The 18,082-nt window shown below is 39.0% G+C and overlaps 72 non-coding genes across 72 annotated transcripts; all 72 read right to left on the bottom strand.

Annotated features, from left to right (window-relative positions):
- Positions 1 to 48: 48 nt before the first annotated feature.
- trnat-cgu (transfer RNA threonine (anticodon CGU)) lies at positions 49 to 122 on the bottom strand. The gene has a single exon. It is a non-coding gene; the product is annotated as a tRNA-Thr (tRNA).
- Positions 123 to 214: 92 nt separating this feature from the next.
- trnat-agu (transfer RNA threonine (anticodon AGU)) lies at positions 215 to 288 on the bottom strand. The gene has a single exon. It is a non-coding gene; the product is annotated as a tRNA-Thr (tRNA).
- A 91-nt stretch (positions 289 to 379) lies between these two features.
- On the bottom strand, positions 380 to 453 carry trnat-ugu (transfer RNA threonine (anticodon UGU)). The gene has a single exon. It is a non-coding gene; the product is annotated as a tRNA-Thr (tRNA).
- Positions 454 to 545: 92 nt separating this feature from the next.
- Positions 546 to 619, bottom strand: trnat-agu (transfer RNA threonine (anticodon AGU)). Its single transcript has one exon. It is a non-coding gene; the product is annotated as a tRNA-Thr (tRNA).
- A 92-nt stretch (positions 620 to 711) lies between these two features.
- On the bottom strand, positions 712 to 785 carry trnat-agu (transfer RNA threonine (anticodon AGU)). The gene has a single exon. It is a non-coding gene; the product is annotated as a tRNA-Thr (tRNA).
- Positions 786 to 877: 92 nt separating this feature from the next.
- trnat-ugu (transfer RNA threonine (anticodon UGU)) lies at positions 878 to 951 on the bottom strand. Its single transcript has one exon. It is a non-coding gene; the product is annotated as a tRNA-Thr (tRNA).
- Positions 952 to 1,170: 219 nt separating this feature from the next.
- On the bottom strand, positions 1,171 to 1,244 carry trnat-cgu (transfer RNA threonine (anticodon CGU)). Its single transcript has one exon. It is a non-coding gene; the product is annotated as a tRNA-Thr (tRNA).
- Positions 1,245 to 1,375: 131 nt separating this feature from the next.
- On the bottom strand, positions 1,376 to 1,449 carry trnat-ugu (transfer RNA threonine (anticodon UGU)). Its single transcript has one exon. It is a non-coding gene; the product is annotated as a tRNA-Thr (tRNA).
- Positions 1,450 to 1,542: 93 nt separating this feature from the next.
- On the bottom strand, positions 1,543 to 1,616 carry trnat-cgu (transfer RNA threonine (anticodon CGU)). Its single transcript has one exon. It is a non-coding gene; the product is annotated as a tRNA-Thr (tRNA).
- A 92-nt stretch (positions 1,617 to 1,708) lies between these two features.
- trnat-agu (transfer RNA threonine (anticodon AGU)) lies at positions 1,709 to 1,782 on the bottom strand. The gene has a single exon. It is a non-coding gene; the product is annotated as a tRNA-Thr (tRNA).
- Positions 1,783 to 1,874: 92 nt separating this feature from the next.
- Positions 1,875 to 1,948, bottom strand: trnat-agu (transfer RNA threonine (anticodon AGU)). The gene has a single exon. It is a non-coding gene; the product is annotated as a tRNA-Thr (tRNA).
- A 93-nt stretch (positions 1,949 to 2,041) lies between these two features.
- trnat-cgu (transfer RNA threonine (anticodon CGU)) lies at positions 2,042 to 2,115 on the bottom strand. Its single transcript has one exon. It is a non-coding gene; the product is annotated as a tRNA-Thr (tRNA).
- Positions 2,116 to 2,206: 91 nt separating this feature from the next.
- trnat-ugu (transfer RNA threonine (anticodon UGU)) lies at positions 2,207 to 2,280 on the bottom strand. The gene has a single exon. It is a non-coding gene; the product is annotated as a tRNA-Thr (tRNA).
- Positions 2,281 to 2,372: 92 nt separating this feature from the next.
- On the bottom strand, positions 2,373 to 2,446 carry trnat-agu (transfer RNA threonine (anticodon AGU)). The gene has a single exon. It is a non-coding gene; the product is annotated as a tRNA-Thr (tRNA).
- A 92-nt stretch (positions 2,447 to 2,538) lies between these two features.
- Positions 2,539 to 2,612, bottom strand: trnat-agu (transfer RNA threonine (anticodon AGU)). Its single transcript has one exon. It is a non-coding gene; the product is annotated as a tRNA-Thr (tRNA).
- Positions 2,613 to 2,704: 92 nt separating this feature from the next.
- Positions 2,705 to 2,778, bottom strand: trnat-ugu (transfer RNA threonine (anticodon UGU)). Its single transcript has one exon. It is a non-coding gene; the product is annotated as a tRNA-Thr (tRNA).
- Positions 2,779 to 2,997: 219 nt separating this feature from the next.
- trnat-cgu (transfer RNA threonine (anticodon CGU)) lies at positions 2,998 to 3,071 on the bottom strand. Its single transcript has one exon. It is a non-coding gene; the product is annotated as a tRNA-Thr (tRNA).
- A 92-nt stretch (positions 3,072 to 3,163) lies between these two features.
- trnat-agu (transfer RNA threonine (anticodon AGU)) lies at positions 3,164 to 3,237 on the bottom strand. Its single transcript has one exon. It is a non-coding gene; the product is annotated as a tRNA-Thr (tRNA).
- Positions 3,238 to 3,328: 91 nt separating this feature from the next.
- trnat-ugu (transfer RNA threonine (anticodon UGU)) lies at positions 3,329 to 3,402 on the bottom strand. The gene has a single exon. It is a non-coding gene; the product is annotated as a tRNA-Thr (tRNA).
- A 92-nt stretch (positions 3,403 to 3,494) lies between these two features.
- trnat-agu (transfer RNA threonine (anticodon AGU)) lies at positions 3,495 to 3,568 on the bottom strand. Its single transcript has one exon. It is a non-coding gene; the product is annotated as a tRNA-Thr (tRNA).
- Positions 3,569 to 3,660: 92 nt separating this feature from the next.
- Positions 3,661 to 3,734, bottom strand: trnat-agu (transfer RNA threonine (anticodon AGU)). Its single transcript has one exon. It is a non-coding gene; the product is annotated as a tRNA-Thr (tRNA).
- Positions 3,735 to 3,826: 92 nt separating this feature from the next.
- Positions 3,827 to 3,900, bottom strand: trnat-ugu (transfer RNA threonine (anticodon UGU)). Its single transcript has one exon. It is a non-coding gene; the product is annotated as a tRNA-Thr (tRNA).
- A 219-nt stretch (positions 3,901 to 4,119) lies between these two features.
- trnat-cgu (transfer RNA threonine (anticodon CGU)) lies at positions 4,120 to 4,193 on the bottom strand. Its single transcript has one exon. It is a non-coding gene; the product is annotated as a tRNA-Thr (tRNA).
- Positions 4,194 to 4,324: 131 nt separating this feature from the next.
- On the bottom strand, positions 4,325 to 4,398 carry trnat-agu (transfer RNA threonine (anticodon AGU)). The gene has a single exon. It is a non-coding gene; the product is annotated as a tRNA-Thr (tRNA).
- A 93-nt stretch (positions 4,399 to 4,491) lies between these two features.
- On the bottom strand, positions 4,492 to 4,565 carry trnat-agu (transfer RNA threonine (anticodon AGU)). The gene has a single exon. It is a non-coding gene; the product is annotated as a tRNA-Thr (tRNA).
- A 92-nt stretch (positions 4,566 to 4,657) lies between these two features.
- Positions 4,658 to 4,731, bottom strand: trnat-agu (transfer RNA threonine (anticodon AGU)). Its single transcript has one exon. It is a non-coding gene; the product is annotated as a tRNA-Thr (tRNA).
- A 93-nt stretch (positions 4,732 to 4,824) lies between these two features.
- trnat-cgu (transfer RNA threonine (anticodon CGU)) lies at positions 4,825 to 4,898 on the bottom strand. The gene has a single exon. It is a non-coding gene; the product is annotated as a tRNA-Thr (tRNA).
- Positions 4,899 to 7,449: 2,551 nt separating this feature from the next.
- On the bottom strand, positions 7,450 to 7,523 carry trnat-agu (transfer RNA threonine (anticodon AGU)). The gene has a single exon. It is a non-coding gene; the product is annotated as a tRNA-Thr (tRNA).
- A 91-nt stretch (positions 7,524 to 7,614) lies between these two features.
- trnat-ugu (transfer RNA threonine (anticodon UGU)) lies at positions 7,615 to 7,688 on the bottom strand. The gene has a single exon. It is a non-coding gene; the product is annotated as a tRNA-Thr (tRNA).
- A 92-nt stretch (positions 7,689 to 7,780) lies between these two features.
- Positions 7,781 to 7,854, bottom strand: trnat-agu (transfer RNA threonine (anticodon AGU)). Its single transcript has one exon. It is a non-coding gene; the product is annotated as a tRNA-Thr (tRNA).
- Positions 7,855 to 7,946: 92 nt separating this feature from the next.
- On the bottom strand, positions 7,947 to 8,020 carry trnat-agu (transfer RNA threonine (anticodon AGU)). Its single transcript has one exon. It is a non-coding gene; the product is annotated as a tRNA-Thr (tRNA).
- Positions 8,021 to 8,112: 92 nt separating this feature from the next.
- Positions 8,113 to 8,186, bottom strand: trnat-ugu (transfer RNA threonine (anticodon UGU)). The gene has a single exon. It is a non-coding gene; the product is annotated as a tRNA-Thr (tRNA).
- A 219-nt stretch (positions 8,187 to 8,405) lies between these two features.
- trnat-cgu (transfer RNA threonine (anticodon CGU)) lies at positions 8,406 to 8,479 on the bottom strand. Its single transcript has one exon. It is a non-coding gene; the product is annotated as a tRNA-Thr (tRNA).
- A 92-nt stretch (positions 8,480 to 8,571) lies between these two features.
- Positions 8,572 to 8,645, bottom strand: trnat-agu (transfer RNA threonine (anticodon AGU)). The gene has a single exon. It is a non-coding gene; the product is annotated as a tRNA-Thr (tRNA).
- Positions 8,646 to 8,736: 91 nt separating this feature from the next.
- trnat-ugu (transfer RNA threonine (anticodon UGU)) lies at positions 8,737 to 8,810 on the bottom strand. Its single transcript has one exon. It is a non-coding gene; the product is annotated as a tRNA-Thr (tRNA).
- Positions 8,811 to 8,902: 92 nt separating this feature from the next.
- On the bottom strand, positions 8,903 to 8,976 carry trnat-agu (transfer RNA threonine (anticodon AGU)). Its single transcript has one exon. It is a non-coding gene; the product is annotated as a tRNA-Thr (tRNA).
- A 92-nt stretch (positions 8,977 to 9,068) lies between these two features.
- Positions 9,069 to 9,142, bottom strand: trnat-agu (transfer RNA threonine (anticodon AGU)). The gene has a single exon. It is a non-coding gene; the product is annotated as a tRNA-Thr (tRNA).
- A 92-nt stretch (positions 9,143 to 9,234) lies between these two features.
- Positions 9,235 to 9,308, bottom strand: trnat-ugu (transfer RNA threonine (anticodon UGU)). The gene has a single exon. It is a non-coding gene; the product is annotated as a tRNA-Thr (tRNA).
- Positions 9,309 to 9,527: 219 nt separating this feature from the next.
- trnat-cgu (transfer RNA threonine (anticodon CGU)) lies at positions 9,528 to 9,601 on the bottom strand. The gene has a single exon. It is a non-coding gene; the product is annotated as a tRNA-Thr (tRNA).
- Positions 9,602 to 9,732: 131 nt separating this feature from the next.
- Positions 9,733 to 9,806, bottom strand: trnat-ugu (transfer RNA threonine (anticodon UGU)). Its single transcript has one exon. It is a non-coding gene; the product is annotated as a tRNA-Thr (tRNA).
- Positions 9,807 to 9,899: 93 nt separating this feature from the next.
- Positions 9,900 to 9,973, bottom strand: trnat-cgu (transfer RNA threonine (anticodon CGU)). Its single transcript has one exon. It is a non-coding gene; the product is annotated as a tRNA-Thr (tRNA).
- Positions 9,974 to 10,065: 92 nt separating this feature from the next.
- On the bottom strand, positions 10,066 to 10,139 carry trnat-agu (transfer RNA threonine (anticodon AGU)). Its single transcript has one exon. It is a non-coding gene; the product is annotated as a tRNA-Thr (tRNA).
- A 92-nt stretch (positions 10,140 to 10,231) lies between these two features.
- On the bottom strand, positions 10,232 to 10,305 carry trnat-agu (transfer RNA threonine (anticodon AGU)). Its single transcript has one exon. It is a non-coding gene; the product is annotated as a tRNA-Thr (tRNA).
- A 93-nt stretch (positions 10,306 to 10,398) lies between these two features.
- Positions 10,399 to 10,472, bottom strand: trnat-cgu (transfer RNA threonine (anticodon CGU)). Its single transcript has one exon. It is a non-coding gene; the product is annotated as a tRNA-Thr (tRNA).
- A 92-nt stretch (positions 10,473 to 10,564) lies between these two features.
- On the bottom strand, positions 10,565 to 10,638 carry trnat-agu (transfer RNA threonine (anticodon AGU)). The gene has a single exon. It is a non-coding gene; the product is annotated as a tRNA-Thr (tRNA).
- A 91-nt stretch (positions 10,639 to 10,729) lies between these two features.
- On the bottom strand, positions 10,730 to 10,803 carry trnat-ugu (transfer RNA threonine (anticodon UGU)). Its single transcript has one exon. It is a non-coding gene; the product is annotated as a tRNA-Thr (tRNA).
- Positions 10,804 to 10,895: 92 nt separating this feature from the next.
- On the bottom strand, positions 10,896 to 10,969 carry trnat-agu (transfer RNA threonine (anticodon AGU)). Its single transcript has one exon. It is a non-coding gene; the product is annotated as a tRNA-Thr (tRNA).
- Positions 10,970 to 11,061: 92 nt separating this feature from the next.
- On the bottom strand, positions 11,062 to 11,135 carry trnat-agu (transfer RNA threonine (anticodon AGU)). Its single transcript has one exon. It is a non-coding gene; the product is annotated as a tRNA-Thr (tRNA).
- A 92-nt stretch (positions 11,136 to 11,227) lies between these two features.
- On the bottom strand, positions 11,228 to 11,301 carry trnat-ugu (transfer RNA threonine (anticodon UGU)). Its single transcript has one exon. It is a non-coding gene; the product is annotated as a tRNA-Thr (tRNA).
- A 219-nt stretch (positions 11,302 to 11,520) lies between these two features.
- On the bottom strand, positions 11,521 to 11,594 carry trnat-cgu (transfer RNA threonine (anticodon CGU)). The gene has a single exon. It is a non-coding gene; the product is annotated as a tRNA-Thr (tRNA).
- Positions 11,595 to 11,686: 92 nt separating this feature from the next.
- On the bottom strand, positions 11,687 to 11,760 carry trnat-agu (transfer RNA threonine (anticodon AGU)). The gene has a single exon. It is a non-coding gene; the product is annotated as a tRNA-Thr (tRNA).
- Positions 11,761 to 11,851: 91 nt separating this feature from the next.
- Positions 11,852 to 11,925, bottom strand: trnat-ugu (transfer RNA threonine (anticodon UGU)). Its single transcript has one exon. It is a non-coding gene; the product is annotated as a tRNA-Thr (tRNA).
- A 92-nt stretch (positions 11,926 to 12,017) lies between these two features.
- Positions 12,018 to 12,091, bottom strand: trnat-agu (transfer RNA threonine (anticodon AGU)). Its single transcript has one exon. It is a non-coding gene; the product is annotated as a tRNA-Thr (tRNA).
- Positions 12,092 to 12,183: 92 nt separating this feature from the next.
- On the bottom strand, positions 12,184 to 12,257 carry trnat-agu (transfer RNA threonine (anticodon AGU)). The gene has a single exon. It is a non-coding gene; the product is annotated as a tRNA-Thr (tRNA).
- A 92-nt stretch (positions 12,258 to 12,349) lies between these two features.
- trnat-ugu (transfer RNA threonine (anticodon UGU)) lies at positions 12,350 to 12,423 on the bottom strand. The gene has a single exon. It is a non-coding gene; the product is annotated as a tRNA-Thr (tRNA).
- A 219-nt stretch (positions 12,424 to 12,642) lies between these two features.
- On the bottom strand, positions 12,643 to 12,716 carry trnat-cgu (transfer RNA threonine (anticodon CGU)). Its single transcript has one exon. It is a non-coding gene; the product is annotated as a tRNA-Thr (tRNA).
- Positions 12,717 to 12,847: 131 nt separating this feature from the next.
- Positions 12,848 to 12,921, bottom strand: trnat-ugu (transfer RNA threonine (anticodon UGU)). Its single transcript has one exon. It is a non-coding gene; the product is annotated as a tRNA-Thr (tRNA).
- A 93-nt stretch (positions 12,922 to 13,014) lies between these two features.
- trnat-cgu (transfer RNA threonine (anticodon CGU)) lies at positions 13,015 to 13,088 on the bottom strand. Its single transcript has one exon. It is a non-coding gene; the product is annotated as a tRNA-Thr (tRNA).
- A 131-nt stretch (positions 13,089 to 13,219) lies between these two features.
- Positions 13,220 to 13,293, bottom strand: trnat-ugu (transfer RNA threonine (anticodon UGU)). The gene has a single exon. It is a non-coding gene; the product is annotated as a tRNA-Thr (tRNA).
- Positions 13,294 to 13,385: 92 nt separating this feature from the next.
- Positions 13,386 to 13,459, bottom strand: trnat-agu (transfer RNA threonine (anticodon AGU)). The gene has a single exon. It is a non-coding gene; the product is annotated as a tRNA-Thr (tRNA).
- A 93-nt stretch (positions 13,460 to 13,552) lies between these two features.
- Positions 13,553 to 13,626, bottom strand: trnat-agu (transfer RNA threonine (anticodon AGU)). The gene has a single exon. It is a non-coding gene; the product is annotated as a tRNA-Thr (tRNA).
- A 92-nt stretch (positions 13,627 to 13,718) lies between these two features.
- Positions 13,719 to 13,792, bottom strand: trnat-agu (transfer RNA threonine (anticodon AGU)). The gene has a single exon. It is a non-coding gene; the product is annotated as a tRNA-Thr (tRNA).
- A 93-nt stretch (positions 13,793 to 13,885) lies between these two features.
- Positions 13,886 to 13,959, bottom strand: trnat-agu (transfer RNA threonine (anticodon AGU)). Its single transcript has one exon. It is a non-coding gene; the product is annotated as a tRNA-Thr (tRNA).
- Positions 13,960 to 14,051: 92 nt separating this feature from the next.
- Positions 14,052 to 14,125, bottom strand: trnat-agu (transfer RNA threonine (anticodon AGU)). Its single transcript has one exon. It is a non-coding gene; the product is annotated as a tRNA-Thr (tRNA).
- A 93-nt stretch (positions 14,126 to 14,218) lies between these two features.
- Positions 14,219 to 14,292, bottom strand: trnat-cgu (transfer RNA threonine (anticodon CGU)). The gene has a single exon. It is a non-coding gene; the product is annotated as a tRNA-Thr (tRNA).
- Positions 14,293 to 16,843: 2,551 nt separating this feature from the next.
- trnat-agu (transfer RNA threonine (anticodon AGU)) lies at positions 16,844 to 16,917 on the bottom strand. The gene has a single exon. It is a non-coding gene; the product is annotated as a tRNA-Thr (tRNA).
- Positions 16,918 to 17,008: 91 nt separating this feature from the next.
- On the bottom strand, positions 17,009 to 17,082 carry trnat-ugu (transfer RNA threonine (anticodon UGU)). The gene has a single exon. It is a non-coding gene; the product is annotated as a tRNA-Thr (tRNA).
- Positions 17,083 to 17,174: 92 nt separating this feature from the next.
- Positions 17,175 to 17,248, bottom strand: trnat-agu (transfer RNA threonine (anticodon AGU)). Its single transcript has one exon. It is a non-coding gene; the product is annotated as a tRNA-Thr (tRNA).
- A 92-nt stretch (positions 17,249 to 17,340) lies between these two features.
- On the bottom strand, positions 17,341 to 17,414 carry trnat-agu (transfer RNA threonine (anticodon AGU)). Its single transcript has one exon. It is a non-coding gene; the product is annotated as a tRNA-Thr (tRNA).
- A 92-nt stretch (positions 17,415 to 17,506) lies between these two features.
- trnat-ugu (transfer RNA threonine (anticodon UGU)) lies at positions 17,507 to 17,580 on the bottom strand. The gene has a single exon. It is a non-coding gene; the product is annotated as a tRNA-Thr (tRNA).
- A 219-nt stretch (positions 17,581 to 17,799) lies between these two features.
- On the bottom strand, positions 17,800 to 17,873 carry trnat-cgu (transfer RNA threonine (anticodon CGU)). The gene has a single exon. It is a non-coding gene; the product is annotated as a tRNA-Thr (tRNA).
- Positions 17,874 to 17,965: 92 nt separating this feature from the next.
- Positions 17,966 to 18,039, bottom strand: trnat-agu (transfer RNA threonine (anticodon AGU)). The gene has a single exon. It is a non-coding gene; the product is annotated as a tRNA-Thr (tRNA).
- Between the last annotated feature and the right edge of the window lie 43 nt (positions 18,040 to 18,082).

Raw genomic sequence — 18,082 nt, 5'->3', positions numbered from 1 at the left:
GTCATAGATGTGGCATTTTGGAATCCTAATGTTTGCTATAAGGAAGGAAGGCCCCGCTGGGATTTGAACCCAGGATCGCCTGTTTACGAAACAGGCGCTTTGACCAACTAAGCCACGGAGCCTCTATTGAATTGTTATTCCACCAATATATATTGTATATTTCTACTCAACAAAGATAGACCTATTAAGAAAAAGCAGACAACCACAGGGGTCTAGGCACCGCTGGGATTCGAACCCAGGATCTCCTGTTTACTAGACAGGCACTTTGACCAACTAAGCCACGGAGCCTCTATTGACTTGTTATTCCACCAATATATATTGTATATTTCTACTCAACAAAGATAGAACTATTAAGAAATAGCAGGCAACCACAGGGTCTAGGCACCGCTGGGATTCGAACACAGGATCTCCTGTTTACAAGACAGGCACTTTGACCAACTAAGCCACAGCGCCTCTATTTCCTTGTTTTTCAACCAATATATATTGTTCATTTCTACTCAACAAAGTTGGAATAATTTAGAAAAAGCAGACAACCACAGGGGTCTAGGCACCGCTGGGATTTGAACCCAGGATCTCCTGTTTACTAGACAGGCACTTTGACCAACTAAGCCACGGAGCCTCTATTGACTTGTTATTCCACCAATATATATTGTATATTTCTACTCAACAAAGATAGAACTATTAAGAAAAAGCAGACAACCACAGCGGTCTAGGCACCGCTGGGATTTGAACCCAGGATCTCCTGTTTACTAGACAGGCACTTTGACCAACTAAGCCACAGCGCCTCTCTTGACATGTTTTTCCACCAATATATATTGTTGAATTATTGTTGAGAAAGTTGGAAATATTTAGAAAATGTAGACAACCACAGGGGTTAAGGCACCGCTGGGATTTGAACCCAGGATCTCCTGTTTACAAGACAGGCACTTTGACCAACTAAGCCACGGAGCCTCTATTTGGTTGTATTTCCAGCAATATATATTGTTTGATTCAATACAGCAAAGTTGGAATTATTAAGAAAATGCTTACAGCTACAAGGTACCGCTGGGATTTGAACAAGATCCCTTTGTTTCAAGACAGACCTTTTGACAAGTAGTCTTTTTCCAATAACTGGCATTCTCAGTCATAGATGTGGCATTTTGGAATCCTAATGTTTGCTATAAGGAAGGAAGGCCCCGCTGGGATTTGAACCCAGGATCTCCTGTTTACGAAACAGGCGCTTTGACCAACTAAGCCACAGAGCCCTTGTCAGGGATCATAATCTAAAGAAAACCTTTAGTATTGCTAAATTTAAAAAATTGGAATTCACAAAAGTATAATTTGATATGTATTAAAGGTGGAATCATTGAAATGAAAAGGACAAGTTCAGAGGTTAAGGCACCGCTGGGATTCGAACCCAGGATCTCCTGTTTACAAGACAGGCACTTTGACCAACTAAGCCACGGAGCCTCTATTGACTTGGTATTCCACCAATATATATTGTATATTTCTACTCAACAAAGATAGAACTATTAAGAAAAAGTTAACAAACCAAAGGGGTCTAGGCACCGCTGGGATTTGAACCCAGGATCTCCTGTTTACGAAACAGGCGCTTTGACCAACTAAGCCACAGAGCCTTTATTGACTTGTTATTCCACCAATATATATTGTATATTTCTACTCAACAAAGATAGAACTATTAAGAAAAAGCAGACAACCACAGGGGTCTAGGCACCGCTGGGATTCAAACCCAGGATCTCCTGTTTACTAGACAGGCACTTTGACCAACTAAGCCACAGAGCCTCTATTGACTTGTTATTTCAACAATATATATTGTATATTTCTACTCAACAAAGATAGAACTATTAAGAAAATGCAGACAACCACAGGGGTCTAGGCACCGCTGGGATTTGAACCCAGGATCTCCTGTTTACTAGACAGGCACTTTGACCAACTAAGCCACGGAGCCTCTATTGACTTGTTATTCCACCAATATATATTGTATATTTCTTCTCAACAAAGATAGAACTATTAAGAAAAAGTTAACAAACCAAAGTGGTCTAGGCACCGCTGGGATTTGAACCCAGGATCTCCTGTTTACGAAACAGGCGCTTTGACCAACTAAGCCACGGAGCCTCTATTGAATTGTTATTCCACCAATATATATTGTATATTTCTACTCAACAAAGATAGAACTATTAAGAAATAGCAGACAACCACAGGGTCTAGGCACCGCTGGGATTCGAACACAGGATCTCCTGTTTACAAGACAGGCACTTTGACCAACTAAGCCACAGCGCCTCTATTTCCTTGTTTTTCCACCAATATATATTGTTCATTTCTACTCAACAAAGTTGGAATAATTTAGAAAAAGCAGACAACCACAGGGGTCTAGGCACCGCTGGGATTTGAACCCAGGATCTCCTGTTTACTAGACAGGCACTTTGACCAACTAAGCCACGGAGCCTCTATTGACTTGTTATTCCACCAATATATATTGTATATTTCTACTCAACAAAGATAGAACTATTAAGAAAAAGCAGACAACCACAGCGGTCTAGGCACCGCTGGGATTTGAACCCAGGATCTCCTGTTTACTAGACAGGCACTTTGACCAACTAAGCCACAGCGCCTCTCTTGACATGTTTTTCCACCAATATATATTGTTGAACTATTGTTGAGAAAGTTGGAAATATTTAGAAAATGTAGACAACCACAGGGGTTAAGGCACCGCTGGGATTTGAACCCAGGATCTCCTGTTTACAAGACAGGCACTTTGACCAACTAAGCCACGGAGCCTCTATTTGGTTGTATTTCCAGCAATATATATTGTTTGATTCAATACAGCAAAGTTGGAATTATTAAGAAAATGCTTACAGCTACAAGGTACCGCTGGGATTTGAACAAGATCCCTTTGTTTCAAGACAGACCTTTTGACAAGTAGTCTTTTTCCAATAACTGGCATTCTCAGTCATAGATGTGGCATTTTGGAATCCTAATGTTTGCTATAAGGAAGGAAGGCCCCGCTGGGATTTGAACCCAGGATCGCCTGTTTACGAAACAGGCGCTTTGACCAACTAAGCCACGGAGCCTCTATTGAATTGTTATTCCACCAATATATATTGTATATTTCTACTCAACAAAGATAGACCTATTAAGAAAAAGCAGACAACCACAGGGGTCTAGGCACCGCTGGGATTCGAACCCAGGATCTCCTGTTTACTAGACAGGCACTTTGACCAACTAAGCCACGGAGCCTCTATTGACTTGTTATTCCACCAATATATATTGTATATTTCTACTCAACAAAGATAGAACTATTAAGAAATAGCAGGCAACCACAGGGTCTAGGCACCGCTGGGATTCGAACACAGGATCTCCTGTTTACAAGACAGGCACTTTGACCAACTAAGCCACAGCGCCTCTATTTCCTTGTTTTTCAACCAATATATATTGTTCATTTCTACTCAACAAAGTTGGAATAATTTAGAAAAAGCAGACAACCACAGGGGTCTAGGCACCGCTGGGATTTGAACCCAGGATCTCCTGTTTACTAGACAGGCACTTTGACCAACTAAGCCACGGAGCCTCTATTGACTTGTTATTCCACCAATATATATTGTATATTTCTACTCAACAAAGATAGAACTATTAAGAAAAAGCAGACAACCACAGCGGTCTAGGCACCGCTGGGATTTGAACCCAGGATCTCCTGTTTACTAGACAGGCACTTTGACCAACTAAGCCACAGCGCCTCTCTTGACATGTTTTTCCACCAATATATATTGTTGAATTATTGTTGAGAAAGTTGGAAATATTTAGAAAATGTAGACAACCACAGGGGTTAAGGCACCGCTGGGATTTGAACCCAGGATCTCCTGTTTACAAGACAGGCACTTTGACCAACTAAGCCACGGAGCCTCTATTTGGTTGTATTTCCAGCAATATATATTGTTTGATTCAATACAGCAAAGTTGGAATTATTAAGAAAATGCTTACAGCTACAAGGTACCGCTGGGATTTGAACAAGATCCCTTTGTTTCAAGACAGACCTTTTGACAAGTAGTCTTTTTCCAATAACTGGCATTCTCAGTCATAGATGTGGCATTTTGGAATCCTAATGTTTGCTATAAGGAAGGAAGGCCCCGCTGGGATTTGAACCCAGGATCTCCTGTTTACGAAACAGGCGCTTTGACCAACTAAGCCACAGAGCCCTTGTCAGGGATCATAATCTAAAGAAAACCTTTAGTATTGCTAAATTTAAAAAATTGGAATTCACAAAAGTATAATTTGATATGTATTAAAGGTGGAATCATTGAAATGAAAAGGACAAGTTCAGAGGTTAAGGCACCGCTGGGATTCGAACCCAGGATCTCCTGTTTACTAGACAGGCACTTTGACCAACTAAGCCACGGAGCCTCTATTGACTTGTTATTCCACCAATATATATTGTATATTTCTTCTCAACAAAGATAGAACTATTAAGAAAAAGTTAACAAACCAAAGTGGTCTAGGCACCGCTGGGATTTGAACCCAGGATCTCCTGTTTACTAGACAGGCACTTTGACCAACTAAGCCACGGAGCCTCTATTGACTTGTTATTCCACCAATATATATTGTATATTTCTTCTCAACAAAGATAGAACTATTAAGAAAAAGCAGACAACCACAGGGGTCTAGGCACCGCTGGGATTCGAACCCAGGATCTCCTGTTTACTAGACAGGCACTTTGACCAACTAAGCCACGGAGCCTCTATTGACTTGTTATTCCACCAATATATATTGTATATTTCTTCTCAACAAAGATAGAACTATTAAGAAAAAGTTAACAAACCAAAGTGGTCTAGGCACCGCTGGGATTTGAACCCAGGATCTCCTGTTTACGAAACAGGCGCTTTGACCAACTAAGCCACGGAGCCTCTATTGAATTGTTATTCCACCAATATTTATTGTATATTTCTACTCAACAAAGATAGACCTATTACAGTTTTTCTCTATTGGTTTGGCTCATTTTTTGAAACAGAAATGACATTCTCAAAACAACATGGACAAACCTCCAAACAACTTAGCAATTTCTCAATACAGAATTGAATTTCTCATTCATTTGGTTAAATTGTAAATGTCTAAGTACATGTCTCAATGTCTCAGTACATCTTTGCAAATGATTAAGTACATGTAGCCTACGTTTAGCACAATTTCCAAGTGAATAGATCTTGTTGATCTAAACTGATTGTTGATTCTCAGTCTAATTGTTTTTCGCTCCAAAACGTCTCAGCGTATTTTCATTGTATAAGTCATCACATGCACAATAGTCTGTTCAATTGTCAAAATTACTCAAGAACATAATACCATGAATAACATTTGATAAATTCACAGTATTACAACAATTGACAGTCAGGTGAAACTAGAACTTTATTTTATCTATTCTTTGACCGGCTTTATTTACAGCACTGTAGTATGCATATAATTTACATTGGTTTTTGTTTCTGTGTTTATTTTACAGTATATTATGCTGCTTTTTACTTTGATGGATGGAAGTTATTTTATGTTTGTGAATGATAATTGCAATTACAATTTCCGGTAGTATGAGTGCAATGTGTGATGTCAAACCTTGGAGGCTAATCTTACCCTAAAATCCTTTTTTATTCTGTTAGCTAGACAAAAAAAACAGTACAGTAACCATTGTCAATGAAGGACTGGGCTAAGACTGGTGGACATGAGGGATTTCAATGGTCCTCTGCCATAGTGACAAAACAACTAAACATTTTGACCTGCAGTGTTTACAGTTTTTCTCCATTGGTTTGGCTCATTTTTTGAAACAGAAATGACATTCTCAAAACAACATGGACAAACCTCCAAACAACTTAGCAATTTCTCAATACAGAATTGAATTTCTCATTCATTTGGTTAAATTGTAAATGTCTAAGTACATGTCTCAATGTCTCAGTACATCTTTGCAAATGATTAAGTACATGTAGCCTACGTTTAGCACAATTTCCAAGTGAATAGATCTTGTTGATCTAAACTGATTGTTGATTCTCAGTCTAATTGTTTTTTGCTCCAAAACGTCTCAGCGTATTTTCATTGTATAAGTCATCACATGCACAATAGTCTGTTCAATTGTCAAAATTACTCAAGAACATTATACCATGAATAACATTTGATAAATTCACAGTATTACAACAATTGACAGTCAGGTGAAACTAGAACTTTATTTTATCTATTCTTTGACCAGCTTTATTTACAGCACTGTAGGATGCATATAATTTACATTGGTTTTTGTTTCTGTGTTTCTTTTACAGTATATTATGCTGCTTTTTACTTTGATGTATGGAAGTTATTTTATGTTTGTGAATGATAATTGCAATTACAATTTCCGGTAGTATGAGTGCAATGTGTGATGTCAAACCTTGGAGGCTAATCTTACCCTAAAATCCTATTTTATTCTGTTAGCTAGACAAAAAAACCAGTACAGTAACCATTGTCAATGAAGGACTGGGCTAAGACTGGTGGACATGAGGGATTTCAATGGTCCTCTGCCATAGTGACAAAACAACTAAACATTTTGACCTGCAGTGTTTAAACAATGACAAAAGGACTTTTCATTTTGGGGGCACTGACTGTTTGTATGAGAAAAGGAATTCGTTGTGACTGATGAGTTGTCTGTTTTGGGAGAGATATGACCTTTTGCAGGTGTGCCATAGTGTTTTGCTAAACCAGCTAGGTTATTTTGGCAAATGTATTTAAAGCTTTGAGAATGTCGTTTTTTCGAGAGATAGATGAGCCACAGCAATCGAGAAGGAAGTTTTCATTTTGGGGGCACTGACTATTTTTATGAGAAAACGATTTGGTTTTGAAGCTTGAGTTAACTGTTTTGGGTGAGATATGACCTTTTGAAGGTGATCTATGTAGTTGTGCTGAACCATATAGGCTATTTTACCAAATGCATTAAGAGCTTTGAGAATGTAATTTCTGTTTCAAGAATTGAGCCAAAGCAATGGAGAAAAACTGTAAACAATGACAAAAGGACTTTTCATTTTGGGGGCACTGACTGTTTGTATGAGAAAAGGAATTCGTTGTGACTGATGAGTTGTCTGTTTTGGGAGAGATATGACCTTTTGCAGGTGTGCCATAGTGTTTAGCTAAACCATCTAAGTTATTTTGGCAAATGTATTTAAAGCTTTGAGAATGTCGTTTTTTCGAGAGATAGATGAGCCACAGCAATCGAGAAGGAAGTTTTCAATTGGGGGCACTGACTATCTTTATGAGAAAATGATTTGGTTTTGAAGCTTGAGTTAACTGTTTTGGGTGAGATATGACCTTTTGAAGGTGATCTATGTAGTTGTGCTGAACCATATAAGCTATTTTACCAAATGCATTAAGAGCTTTGAGAATGTAATTTCTGTTTCAAGAATTGAGCCAAAGCAATGGAGAAAAACTGTAAGAAAAAGCAGACAACCACAGGGGTCTAGGCACCGCTGGGATTCGAACCCAGGATCTCCTGTTTACTAGACAGGCACTTTGACCAACTAAGCCACGGAGCCTCTATTGACTTGTTATTCCACCAATATATATTGTATATTTCTACTCAACAAAGATAGAACTATTAAGAAATAGCAGACAACCACAGGGTCTAGGCACCGCTGGGATTCGAACACAGGATCTCCTGTTTACAAGACAGGCACTTTGACCAACTAAGCCACAGCGCCTCTATTTCCTTGTTTTTCCACCAATATATATTGTTCATTTCTACTCAACAAAGTTGGAATAATTTAGAAAAAGCAGACAACCACAGGGGTCTAGGCACCGCTGGGATTTGAACCCAGGATCTCCTGTTTACTAGACAGGCACTTTGACCAACTAAGCCACGGAGCCTCTATTGACTTGTTATTCCACCAATATATATTGTATATTTCTACTCAACAAAGATAGAACTATTAAGAAAAAGCAGACAACCACAGCGGTCTAGGCACCGCTGGGATTTGAACCCAGGATCTCCTGTTTACTAGACAGGCACTTTGACCAACTAAGCCACAGCGCCTCTCTTGACATGTTTTTCCACCAATATATATTGTTGAACTATTGTTGAGAAAGTTGGAAATATTTAGAAAATGTAGACAACCACAGGGGTTAAGGCACCGCTGGGATTTGAACCCAGGATCTCCTGTTTACAAGACAGGCACTTTGACCAACTAAGCCACGGAGCCTCTATTTGGTTGTATTTCCAGCAATATATATTGTTTGATTCAATACAGCAAAGTTGGAATTATTAAGAAAATGCTTACAGCTACAAGGTACCGCTGGGATTTGAACAAGATCCCTTTGTTTCAAGACAGACCTTTTGACAAGTAGTCTTTTTCCAATAACTGGCATTCTCAGTCATAGATGTGGCATTTTGGAATCCTAATGTTTGCTATAAGGAAGGAAGGCCCCGCTGGGATTTGAACCCAGGATCGCCTGTTTACGAAACAGGCGCTTTGACCAACTAAGCCACGGAGCCTCTATTGAATTGTTATTCCACCAATATATATTGTATATTTCTACTCAACAAAGATAGACCTATTAAGAAAAAGCAGACAACCACAGGGGTCTAGGCACCGCTGGGATTCGAACCCAGGATCTCCTGTTTACTAGACAGGCACTTTGACCAACTAAGCCACGGAGCCTCTATTGACTTGTTATTCCACCAATATATATTGTATATTTCTACTCAACAAAGATAGAACTATTAAGAAATAGCAGGCAACCACAGGGTCTAGGCACCGCTGGGATTCGAACACAGGATCTCCTGTTTACAAGACAGGCACTTTGACCAACTAAGCCACAGCGCCTCTATTTCCTTGTTTTTCAACCAATATATATTGTTCATTTCTACTCAACAAAGTTGGAATAATTTAGAAAAAGCAGACAACCACAGGGGTCTAGGCACCGCTGGGATTTGAACCCAGGATCTCCTGTTTACTAGACAGGCACTTTGACCAACTAAGCCACGGAGCCTCTATTGACTTGTTATTCCACCAATATATATTGTATATTTCTACTCAACAAAGATAGAACTATTAAGAAAAAGCAGACAACCACAGCGGTCTAGGCACCGCTGGGATTTGAACCCAGGATCTCCTGTTTACTAGACAGGCACTTTGACCAACTAAGCCACAGCGCCTCTCTTGACATGTTTTTCCACCAATATATATTGTTGAATTATTGTTGAGAAAGTTGGAAATATTTAGAAAATGTAGACAACCACAGGGGTTAAGGCACCGCTGGGATTTGAACCCAGGATCTCCTGTTTACAAGACAGGCACTTTGACCAACTAAGCCACGGAGCCTCTATTTGGTTGTATTTCCAGCAATATATATTGTTTGATTCAATACAGCAAAGTTGGAATTATTAAGAAAATGCTTACAGCTACAAGGTACCGCTGGGATTTGAACAAGATCCCTTTGTTTCAAGACAGACCTTTTGACAAGTAGTCTTTTTCCAATAACTGGCATTCTCAGTCATAGATGTGGCATTTTGGAATCCTAATGTTTGCTATAAGGAAGGAAGGCCCCGCTGGGATTTGAACCCAGGATCTCCTGTTTACGAAACAGGCGCTTTGACCAACTAAGCCACAGAGCCCTTGTCAGGGATCATAATCTAAAGAAAACCTTTAGTATTGCTAAATTTAAAAAATTGGAATTCACAAAAGTATAATTTGATATGTATTAAAGGTGGAATCATTGAAATGAAAAGGACAAGTTCAGAGGTTAAGGCACCGCTGGGATTCGAACCCAGGATCTCCTGTTTACAAGACAGGCACTTTGACCAACTAAGCCACGGAGCCTCTATTGACTTGGTATTCCACCAATATATATTGTATATTTCTACTCAACAAAGATAGAACTATTAAGAAAAAGTTAACAAACCAAAGGGGTCTAGGCACCGCTGGGATTTGAACCCAGGATCTCCTGTTTACGAAACAGGCGCTTTGACCAACTAAGCCACAGAGCCTTTATTGACTTGTTATTCCACCAATATATATTGTATATTTCTACTCAACAAAGATAGAACTATTAAGAAAAAGCAGACAACCACAGGGGTCTAGGCACCGCTGGGATTCAAACCCAGGATCTCCTGTTTACTAGACAGGCACTTTGACCAACTAAGCCACAGAGCCTCTATTGACTTGTTATTTCAACAATATATATTGTATATTTCTACTCAACAAAGATAGAACTATTAAGAAAATGCAGACAACCACAGGGGTCTAGGCACCGCTGGGATTTGAACCCAGGATCTCCTGTTTACTAGACAGGCACTTTGACCAACTAAGCCACGGAGCCTCTATTGACTTGTTATTCCACCAATATATATTGTATATTTCTTCTCAACAAAGATAGAACTATTAAGAAAAAGTTAACAAACCAAAGTGGTCTAGGCACCGCTGGGATTTGAACCCAGGATCTCCTGTTTACGAAACAGGCGCTTTGACCAACTAAGCCACGGAGCCTCTATTGAATTGTTATTCCACCAATATTTATTGTATATATCTACTCAACAAAGATAGACCTATTAAGAAAAAGCAGACAACCACAGGGGTCTAGGCACCGCTGGGATTCGAACCCAGGATCTTCTGTTTACTAGACAGGCACTTTGACCAACTAAGCCACGGAGCCTCTATTGACTTGTTATTCCACCAATATATATTGTATATTTCTACTCAACAAAGATAGAACTATTAAGAAATAGCAGACAACCACAGGGTCTAGGCACCGCTGGGATTCGAACACAGGATCTCCTGTTTACAAGACAGGCACTTTGACCAACTAAGCCACAGCGCCTCTATTTCCTTGTTTTTCCACCAATATATATTGTTCATTTCTACTCAACAAAGTTGGAATAATTTAGAAAAAGCAGACAACCACAGGGGTCTAGGCACCGCTGGGATTTGAACCCAGGATCTCCTGTTTACTAGACAGGCACTTTGACCAACTAAGCCACGGAGCCTCTATTGACTTGTTATTCCACCAATATATATTGTATATTTCTACTCAACAAAGATAGAACTATTAAGAAAAAGCAGACAACCACAGCGGTCTAGGCACCGCTGGGATTTGAACCCAGGATCTCCTGTTTACTAGACAGGCACTTTGACCAACTAAGCCACAGCGCCTCTCTTGACATGTTTTTCCACCAATATATATTGTTGAACTATTGTTGAGAAAGTTGGAAATATTTAGAAAATGTAGACAACCACAGGGGTTAAGGCACCGCTGGGATTTGAACCCAGGATCTCCTGTTTACAAGACAGGCACTTTGACCAACTAAGCCACGGAGCCTCTATTTGGTTGTATTTCCAGCAATATATATTGTTTGATTCAATACAGCAAAGTTGGAATTATTAAGAAAATGCTTACAGCTACAAGGTACCGCTGGGATTTGAACAAGATCCCTTTGTTTCAAGACAGACCTTTTGACAAGTAGTCTTTTTCCAATAACTGGCATTCTCAGTCATAGATGTGGCATTTTGGAATCCTAATGTTTGCTATAAGGAAGGAAGGCCCCGCTGGGATTTGAACCCAGGATCGCCTGTTTACGAAACAGGCGCTTTGACCAACTAAGCCACGGAGCCTCTATTGAATTGTTATTCCACCAATATATATTGTATATTTCTACTCAACAAAGATAGACCTATTAAGAAAAAGCAGACAACCACAGGGGTCTAGGCACCGCTGGGATTCGAACCCAGGATCTCCTGTTTACTAGACAGGCACTTTGACCAACTAAGCCACGGAGCCTCTATTGACTTGTTATTCCACCAATATATATTGTATATTTCTACTCAACAAAGATAGAACTATTAAGAAATAGCAGACAACCACAGGGTCTAGGCACCGCTGGGATTCGAACACAGGATCTCCTGTTTACAAGACAGGCACTTTGACCAACTAAGCCACAGCGCCTCTATTTCCTTGTTTTTCAACCAATATATATTGTTCATTTCTACTCAACAAAGTTGGAATAATTTAGAAAAAGCAGACAACCACAGGGGTCTAGGCACCGCTGGGATTTGAACCCAGGATCTCCTGTTTACTAGACAGGCACTTTGACCAACTAAGCCACGGAGCCTCTATTGACTTGTTATTCCACCAATATATATTGTATATTTCTACTCAACAAAGATAGAACTATTAAGAAAAAGCAGACAACCACAGCGGTCTAGGCACCGCTGGGATTTGAACCCAGGATCTCCTGTTTACTAGACAGGCACTTTGACCAACTAAGCCACAGCGCCTCTCTTGACATGTTTTTCCACCAATATATATTGTTGAATTATTGTTGAGAAAGTTGGAAATATTTAGAAAATGTAGACAACCACAGGGGTTAAGGCACCGCTGGGATTTGAACCCAGGATCTCCTGTTTACAAGACAGGCACTTTGACCAACTAAGCCACGGAGCCTCTATTTGGTTGTATTTCCAGCAATATATATTGTTTGATTCAATACAGCAAAGTTGGAATTATTAAGAAAATGCTTACAGCTACAAGGTACCGCTGGGATTTGAACAAGATCCCTTTGTTTCAAGACAGACCTTTTGACAAGTAGTCTTTTTCCAATAACTGGCATTCTCAGTCATAGATGTGGCATTTTGGAATCCTAATGTTTGCTATAAGGAAGGAAGGCCCCGCTGGGATTTGAACCCAGGATCTCCTGTTTACGAAACAGGCGCTTTGACCAACTAAGCCACAGAGCCCTTGTCAGGGATCATAATCTAAAGAAAACCTTTAGTATTGCTAAATTTAAAAAATTGGAATTCACAAAAGTATAATTTGATATGTATTAAAGGTGGAATCATTGAAATGAAAAGGACAAGTTCAGAGGTTAAGGCACCGCTGGGATTCGAACCAAGGATCTCCTGTTTACAAGACAGGCACTTTGACCAACTAAGCCACGGAGCCTCTATTGACTTGGTATTCCACCAATATATATTGTATATTTCTACTCAACAAAGATAGAACTATTAAGAAAAAGTTAACAAACCAAAGGGGTCTAGGCACCGCTGGGATTTGAACCCAGGATCTCCTGTTTACGAAACAGGCGCTTTGACCAACTAAGCCACAGAGCCCTTGTCAGGGATCATAATCTAAAGAAAACCTTTAGTATTGCTACATTTAAAAAATTGGAATTCACAAAAGTATAATTTGATATGTATTAAAGGTGGAATCATTGAAATGAAAAGGACAAGTTCAGAGGTTAAGGCACTGCTGGGATTCGAACCCAGGATCTCCTGTTTACAAGACAGGCACTTTGACCAACTAAGCCACAGCGCCTCTATTTCCTTGTTTTTCCACCAATATATATTGTTCATTTCTACTCAACAAAGTTGGAATAATTTAGAAAAAGCAGACAACCACTGGGGTCTAGGCACCGCTGGGATTTGAACCCAGGATCTCCTGTTTACTAGACAGGCACTTTGACCAACTAAGCCACAGCGCCTCTCTTGACTTGTTTTTCCACCGATATATATTGTATATTTCTTCTCAACAAAGATAGAACTATTAAGAAAAAGTTAACAAACCAAAGTGGTCTAGGCACCGCTGGGATTTGAACCCAGGATCTCCTGTTTACTAGACAGGCACTTTGACCAACTAAGCCACAGAGCCTTTATTGACTTGTTATTCCACCAATATATATTGTATATTTCTACTCAACAAAGATAGAACTATTAAGAAAAAGCAGACAACCACAGGGGTCTAGGCACCGCTGGGATTCAAACCCAGGATCTCCTGTTTACTAGACAGGCACTTTGACCAACTAAGCCACGGAGCCTCTATTGACTTGTTATTCCACCAATATATATTGTATATTTCTTCTCAACAAAGATAGAACTATTAAGAAAAAGTTAACAAACCAAAGTGGTCTAGGCACCGCTGGGATTTGAACCCAGGATCTCCTGTTTACTAGACAGGCACTTTGACCAACTAAGCCACAGAGCCTCTATTGACTTGTTATTTCAACAATATATATTGTATATTTCTACTCAACAAAGATAGAACTATTAAGAAAATGCAGACAACCACAGGGGTCTAGGCACCGCTGGGATTTGAACCCAGGATCTCCTGTTTACTAGACAGGCACTTTGACCAACTAAGCCACGGAGCCTCTATTGACTTGTTATTCCACCAATATATATTGTATATTTCTTCTCAACAAAGATAGAACTATTAAGAAAAAGTTAACAAACCAAAGTGGTCTAGGCACCGCTGGGATTTGAACCCAGGATCTCCTGTTTACGAAACAGGCGCTTTGACCAACTAAGCCACGGAGCCTCTATTGAATTGTTATTCCACCAATATTTATTGTATATTTCTACTCAACAAAGATAGACCTATTACAGTTTTTCTCTATTGGTTTGGCTCATTTTTTGAAACAGAAATGACATTCTCAAAACAACATGGACAAACCTCCAAACAACTTAGCAATTTCTCAATACAGAATTGAATTTCTCATTCATTTGGTTAAATTGTAAATGTCTAAGTACATGTCTCAATGTCTCAGTACATCTTTGCAAATGATTAAGTACATGTAGCCTACGTTTAGCACAATTTCCAAGTGAATAGATCTTGTTGATCTAAACTGATTGTTGATTCTCAGTCTAATTGTTTTTCGCTCCAAAACGTCTCAGCGTATTTTCATTGTATAAGTCATCACATGCACAATAGTCTGTTCAATTGTCAAAATTACTCAAGAACATAATACCATGAATAACATTTGATAAATTCACAGTATTACAACAATTGACAGTCAGGTGAAACTAGAACTTTATTTTATCTATTCTTTGACCGGCTTTATTTACAGCACTGTAGTATGCATATAATTTACATTGGTTTTTGTTTCTGTGTTTATTTTACAGTATATTATGCTGCTTTTTACTTTGATGGATGGAAGTTATTTTATGTTTGTGAATGATAATTGCAATTACAATTTCCGGTAGTATGAGTGCAATGTGTGATGTCAAACCTTGGAGGCTAATCTTACCCTAAAATCCTTTTTTATTCTGTTAGCTAGACAAAAAAAACAGTACAGTAACCATTGTCAATGAAGGACTGGGCTAAGACTGGTGGACATGAGGGATTTCAATGGTCCTCTGCCATAGTGACAAAACAACTAAACATTTTGACCTGCAGTGTTTACAGTTTTTCTCCATTGGTTTGGCTCATTTTTTGAAACAGAAATGACATTCTCAAAACAACATGGACAAACCTCCAAACAACTTAGCAATTTCTCAATACAGAATTGAATTTCTCATTCATTTGGTTAAATTGTAAATGTCTAAGTACATGTCTCAATGTCTCAGTACATCTTTGCAAATGATTAAGTACATGTAGCCTACGTTTAGCACAATTTCCAAGTGAATAGATCTTGTTGATCTAAACTGATTGTTGATTCTCAGTCTAATTGTTTTTTGCTCCAAAACGTCTCAGCGTATTTTCATTGTATAAGTCATCACATGCACAATAGTCTGTTCAATTGTCAAAATTACTCAAGAACATTATACCATGAATAACATTTGATAAATTCACAGTATTACAACAATTGACAGTCAGGTGAAACTAGAACTTTATTTTATCTATTCTTTGACCAGCTTTATTTACAGCACTGTAGGATGCATATAATTTACATTGGTTTTTGTTTCTGTGTTTCTTTTACAGTATATTATGCTGCTTTTTACTTTGATGTATGGAAGTTATTTTATGTTTGTGAATGATAATTGCAATTACAATTTCCGGTAGTATGAGTGCAATGTGTGATGTCAAACCTTGGAGGCTAATCTTACCCTAAAATCCTATTTTATTCTGTTAGCTAGACAAAAAAAACAGTACAGTAACCATTGTCAATGAAGGACTGGGCTAAGACTGGTGGACATGAGGGATTTCAATGGTCCTCTGCCATAGTGACAAAACAACTAAACATTTTGACCTGCAGTGTTTAAACAATGACAAAAGGACTTTTCATTTTGGGGGCACTGACTGTTTGTATGAGAAAAGGAATTCGTTGTGACTGATGAGTTGTCTGTTTTGGGAGAGATATGACCTTTTGCAGGTGTGCCATAGTGTTTTGCTAAACCAGCTAGGTTATTTTGGCAAATGTATTTAAAGCTTTGAGAATGTCGTTTTTTCGAGAGATAGATGAGCCACAGCAATCGAGAAGGAAGTTTTCATTTTGGGGGCACTGACTATTTTTATGAGAAAACGATTTGGTTTTGAAGCTTGAGTTAACTGTTTTGGGTGAGATATGACCTTTTGAAGGTGATCTATGTAGTTGTGCTGAACCATATAGGCTATTTTACCAAATGCATTAAGAGCTTTGAGAATGTAATTTCTGTTTCAAGAATTGAGCCAAAGCAATGGAGAAAAACTGTAAACAATGACAAAAGGACTTTTCATTTTGGGGGCACTGACTGTTTGTATGAGAAAAGGAATTCGTTGTGACTGATGAGTTGTCTGTTTTGGGAGAGATATGACCTTTTGCAGGTGTGCCATAGTGTTTAGCTAAACCATCTAAGTTATTTTGGCAAATGTATTTAAAGCTTTGAGAATGTCGTTTTTTCGAGAGATAGATGAGCCACAGCAATCGAGAAGGAAGTTTTCAATTGGGGGCACTGACTATCTTTATGAGAAAATGATTTGGTTTTGAAGCTTGAGTTAACTGTTTTGGGTGAGATATGACCTTTTGAAGGTGATCTATGTAGTTGTGCTGAACCATATAAGCTATTTTACCAAATGCATTAAGAGCTTTGAGAATGTAATTTCTGTTTCAAGAATTGAGCCAAAGCAATGGAGAAAAACTGTAAGAAAAAGCAGACAACCACAGGGGTCTAGGCACCGCTGGGATTCGAACCCAGGATCTCCTGTTTACTAGACAGGCACTTTGACCAACTAAGCCACGGAGCCTCTATTGACTTGTTATTCCACCAATATATATTGTATATTTCTACTCAACAAAGATAGAACTATTAAGAAATAGCAGACAACCACAGGGTCTAGGCACCGCTGGGATTCGAACACAGGATCTCCTGTTTACAAGACAGGCACTTTGACCAACTAAGCCACAGCGCCTCTATTTCCTTGTTTTTCCACCAATATATATTGTTCATTTCTACTCAACAAAGTTGGAATAATTTAGAAAAAGCAGACAACCACAGGGGTCTAGGCACCGCTGGGATTTGAACCCAGGATCTCCTGTTTACTAGACAGGCACTTTGACCAACTAAGCCACGGAGCCTCTATTGACTTGTTATTCCACCAATATATATTGTATATTTCTACTCAACAAAGATAGAACTATTAAGAAAAAGCAGACAACCACAGCGGTCTAGGCACCGCTGGGATTTGAACCCAGGATCTCCTGTTTACTAGACAGGCACTTTGACCAACTAAGCCACAGCGCCTCTCTTGACATGTTTTTCCACCAATATATATTGTTGAACTATTGTTGAGAAAGTTGGAAATATTTAGAAAATGTAGACAACCACAGGGGTTAAGGCACCGCTGGGATTTGAACCCAGGATCTCCTGTTTACAAGACAGGCACTTTGACCAACTAAGCCACGGAGCCTCTATTTGGTTGTATTTCCAGCAATATATATTGTTTGATTCAATACAGCAAAGTTGGAATTATTAAGAAAATGCTTACAGCTACAAGGTACCGCTGGGATTTGAACAAGATCCCTTTGTTTCAAGACAGACCTTTTGACAAGTAGTCTTTTTCCAATAACTGGCATTCTCAGTCATAGATGTGGCATTTTGGAATCCTAATGTTTGCTATAAGGAAGGAAGGCCCCGCTGGGATTTGAACCCAGGATCGCCTGTTTACGAAACAGGCGCTTTGACCAACTAAGCCACGGAGCCTCTATTGAATTGTTATTCCACCAATATATATTGTATATTTCTACTCAACAAAGATAGACCTATTAAGAAAAAGCAGACAACCACAGGGGTCTAGGCACCGCTGGGATTCGAACCCAGGATCTCCTGTTTACTAGACAGGCACTTTGACCAACTAAGCCACGGAGCCTCTATTGACTTGTTATTCCACCAATATATATTGTATATTTCTA

This window comes from Pungitius pungitius, chromosome 13, assembly GCF_949316345.1.
Source record: "Pungitius pungitius chromosome 13, fPunPun2.1, whole genome shotgun sequence".
In the NCBI taxonomy this organism is placed as follows: domain Eukaryota; kingdom Metazoa; phylum Chordata; class Actinopteri; order Perciformes; family Gasterosteidae; genus Pungitius; species Pungitius pungitius.
The sequence above is the reverse complement of the archived record's forward strand: the minus strand, read 5'-3'. Positions and strand labels throughout refer to the sequence as shown.